Genomic DNA, 4,195 nt, shown 5'->3' with positions numbered 1-4,195 from the left:
CATGTCTGTAATTTATATAAAAGAAATCTAGCGTTAATTGGATCTCAAACAGTTTCATTAAGAGTAGTTATTACTCCACCATGTGCGAAACCAAAGTGGTTGAACGTGGTTGAACTTTGCGACAGTGGGGTTCGGGAAACAGTCGTGACTAGCTAGTTGATTTCTCCAATGATTCATCGTACTATGGTAGTGAAACAGTGAGCTACGTCATTAGCCGCTTTCTGACCAAGTAGTTACAGAAACTTAGTTATAGGAACTGTCCACTTCTAAACATTTCTAACAACTACTCTCCCCAAAACTCGGTTTTGCTGCTTGAATTCGCACTGGCCAAGTGGCCTTCGGAACTGGTAGGAGGGGTAACGCAAGCACGGCGACGGTCTTGCGGCCACATACAACAACAACAAACCAGCATGGAGGAGGCTATTGCAATGTTCCTGTTCTGCCTTGTCGGGACCTTAATAACGGAGAACTAACGGCGGTGTTTAAAGATTATGCTTGAGTTTTGTACAGAGAAACACAGAAGACGAAGGCTCCAGCGTAATATGATATTAAGTAATATGATGGAAGAAGATAAAAGAGCAGAGCGCAGGAGGCAAACAAAACGACGGGTAAGTTTAGCTAGCTAGCAATTAGCTGGTTGAATGCATAATGTTTGTCTTAATCCTCGTTGTAATGTTTAGCGCGCTACAAGTTCCGTGTTGACAGTGGGCATGACTTATAAGTTGAACCAATCAACGTAGACCTAGGGAAAGGGAACTAAAAAAGTCCTCACTCTAGACTAGGTACTGAAAGAGTTATAGGAACTACAGTCTGAGGAACTAAAAAATCCCCAATTTAGTCCGGTTGGAACACGAGAAAAAAAAGGGTTATAGGAACGTTAGGTTCTAGGAACTGCAAAAGTCCCTCCGGTCGGAAAGCGACTATGGGCTCTATGCACGGCGGTATTTCCGGTGAAGGATTAAGGATGCTCGATAACTTCCGCCGATCGTAGAGTCCAATGCAATACTGAGAATTTATATTGAATTTTATACTCCATGGTCATAATAAAGAAACGTTAGTCACAAAAACAGATAAAACAGACACCCCTCGTTGTGTTTATGCTTCTTTTTAAAATTATATGAAATAAACATAACGATATATAAAATTACATCTAAACGTATGTACGTTTCGTTTCAAAGACGGGAGGACAGTAAATTTTGAAGACTCTGCCATAATCCCGTTTTCCTCGCTTCTCCTCCGCTTAAATCTCCACAACCGGAAATGGACGAGCATCCTTGCGTCAAATGCGGAACTTACAGTATGCGTGCATATAGTCCATTGTACGGGAAACGCACCCCAGGTTTTCAAATCAACCCTCGTGCTAAAACTCTAACATCTAAACTTCATAACAGACACATGGCACAAAAGGAAATATAGCTTTTAAAGTTTATATGAAAAGACATGCATAAATTTTCGCATTGATTACGATTCTTGACAAGCGATTCTGACCACGGTAGTTAAGCAGCGAGTTACGTCGATGGGTGCGTTTCCCGAAAGCATCGTTAGTCAACTATGGTCGCAAGTTCCATCGTTAACAGCATAGTTCAACGAGTCGGTGTTTCCCGAAACCATCTTTCCAACGAACATTCGCAAACAGCATCGCAAAGTTGTGTGGTTTGAACGACAGCTCCCGACCTATGGTTAGAGGCATCGTTTCTATATTGCATGACATTTGGAGGTAATAAATCCTTATCTTGAACAAAATAAGCAAGCCGACATTCAGTACAACCGGTGCCTTTTATTTAGAATACATACAAATGCAATTTACGTCTTTTAGTTTGTCAAAAGATTTAAAGTAACGCGTTTGAAGAGTGCGCATGTGCTAACATGCTCTACTATATAAAAACGAGCCAAATATTGAGTCTGTTAATAAAGCAAAACAACGGGGAACAATTAGAAATAGTCCTCAGATGACATGTCTGTAATTTATATAAAACAAATCAAGCGTTAATTGGATCTCAAACAGTTTCATTAAGAGTAGTTATTACTCCACCATGTGCGAAACCAACGTGGTTGAACTTTGCGACAGTGGGGTTCGGGAAACAGTCGTGACTAGCTAGTTGATTTCTCCAATGATTCATCGTACCATGGTAGTGAAACAGTGAGCTACGTCATTAGCCGCTTTCTGACCAAGTAGTTACAGGAACTTAGTTATAGGAACTGTCCACTTCTAAACATTTCTAACAACTACTCTCCCCAAAACTCGGTTTTGCTGCTTGAATTCGCACTGGCCAAGTGGCCTTCGGAACTGGTAGGAGGGGTAACGCAAGCACGGCGACGGTCTTGCGGCCACATACAACAACAACAAACCATCATGGAGGAGGCTATTGCAATGTTCCTGTTCTGCCTTGCCGGGACCTTAATAACGGAGAACGAACGGCGGCGTTTAAAGATTATGCTTGAGTTCTGTACAGAGAAACACAGAAGACGAAGGCTTCAGCGTAATATGATATTAAGTAATATGATGGAAGAAGATAAAAGAGCAGAGCGCAGGAGGCAAACAAAACGACGGGTAAGTTTAGCTAGCTAGCAATTAGCTGGTTGAATGCGTAATGTTTGTCTTAATCCTTGTTGTAATGTTTAGCGCGCTACAAGTTCCGTGTTGACAGTGGGCATGACTTATAAGTTGAACCAATTAACGTAGACCTAGGGAAAGGGAACTAAAAAAGTCCTCGCTATAGACTAGGTACTGAAAGAGTTATAGGAACTACGGTCTGAGGAAAAAAAATCCCCAATTTAGTCCGGTTGGAACACGAGAAAAAAAGGGTTATAGGCACGTTAGGTTCTAGGAACTGCAAAAGTCCCTCCGGTCGGAAAGCGACTATGGGCTCTATGCACGGCGGTATTTCCGGTGAAGGATTAAGGATGCTCAATAACTTCCGCCGATCGTAGAGTCCAATGCAATACCGAGAATTTATATTGAATTTTATACTCCATGGTTATAATAAAGAAACGTTAGTCACAAAAACAGACACCCCTCGTTGTGTTTATGCTTCTTTTTAAAATTATATGAAATAAACATAACTATATATAAAATTACATCTAAACGTATGTACGTTTCGTTTCAAAGACGGGAGGACAGTAAATTTTGAAGACTCTGCCATAATCCCGTTTTCCTCGCTTCTCCTCCGCTTAAATCTCCACAACCGGAAATGGACGAGCATCCTTGCGTCAAATGCGGAACTTATGCGTGCATATAGCCCATTGTACGGGAAACGCACCCCAGGTTTTCAAATCAACCCTAGTGCTAAAACTCTAACATATAAACCTCATAACAGACACATAGCACAAAAGGAAATATAGCTTTAAAGTTTATATGAAAAGATACACAGAAATGTTTGCATTGACTATAAATAAAAGACACTGGTTGTATTGAATGTCAGCTTGGTTATTTTGCTCAAGATAAAGATTTATTGAGTCCACATGTCATGCAAACAAGAAACTGTGTTTCTAACCACAGCTCGAGAGCTGTCGTTCCAACCACAACACTTTGCGATGCTATTTGCAAATAGCAAAATTTTTGCAAATTGTTGGAACGATGGTTTCGGGAAACACCGACTCGTTGAACTATACTGATAACGACGGAACTTGCGACCATAGTTGGCTAATGATGCTTTTGGGAGACACACCCCTGGAGTCAGCTGACCAAGCAGGGTGTGGCACCAAACATACTTTGGGAACCAATCCAGTCTTCTTCCCGGACAGAATACAAACAAACACCTCCCAAAAGAAAACATAGAAACAGATCTAAAGGGATGTAACAATCTCCTTTGAAAACTCAGACTTTACAATGTGGCCATACTCTTTTTTTTTTCAATCAAGACTGTTGGTTGGTCATAACAATGCAAACTCTCATATATTCAGAATGTGATGTACACTTTAGCTATTGGTTAGGAATTTCACAAGGACTGTATCCCAATACCAAATACTATATATTTGATTATAAGAGATTCAGAGGACTAAAAAACTGTTATCTCGGGACGCTTGTCCCGAGAAAAATGGCGTTCGTCAAGTCGAGTTTTGTATCCAGCCTCTCACGGGGATTCGGATGCCCCAACGCCTAAACAAGTTTAAAACAAGGCCTACAATACTAGGAAAGTGCAATTCATAAGTATTTCCCTTTCTCGACTGACACATTCAACCCTGGGAGTAGCTG

This window comes from Pimephales promelas, chromosome 23, assembly GCF_988280905.1.
Source record: "Pimephales promelas chromosome 23, fPimPro1.hap1.1, whole genome shotgun sequence".
Taxonomy (NCBI): Eukaryota; Metazoa; Chordata; class Actinopteri; order Cypriniformes; family Leuciscidae; genus Pimephales; species Pimephales promelas.
The sequence above is the reverse complement of the archived record's forward strand: the minus strand, read 5'-3'. Positions refer to the sequence as shown.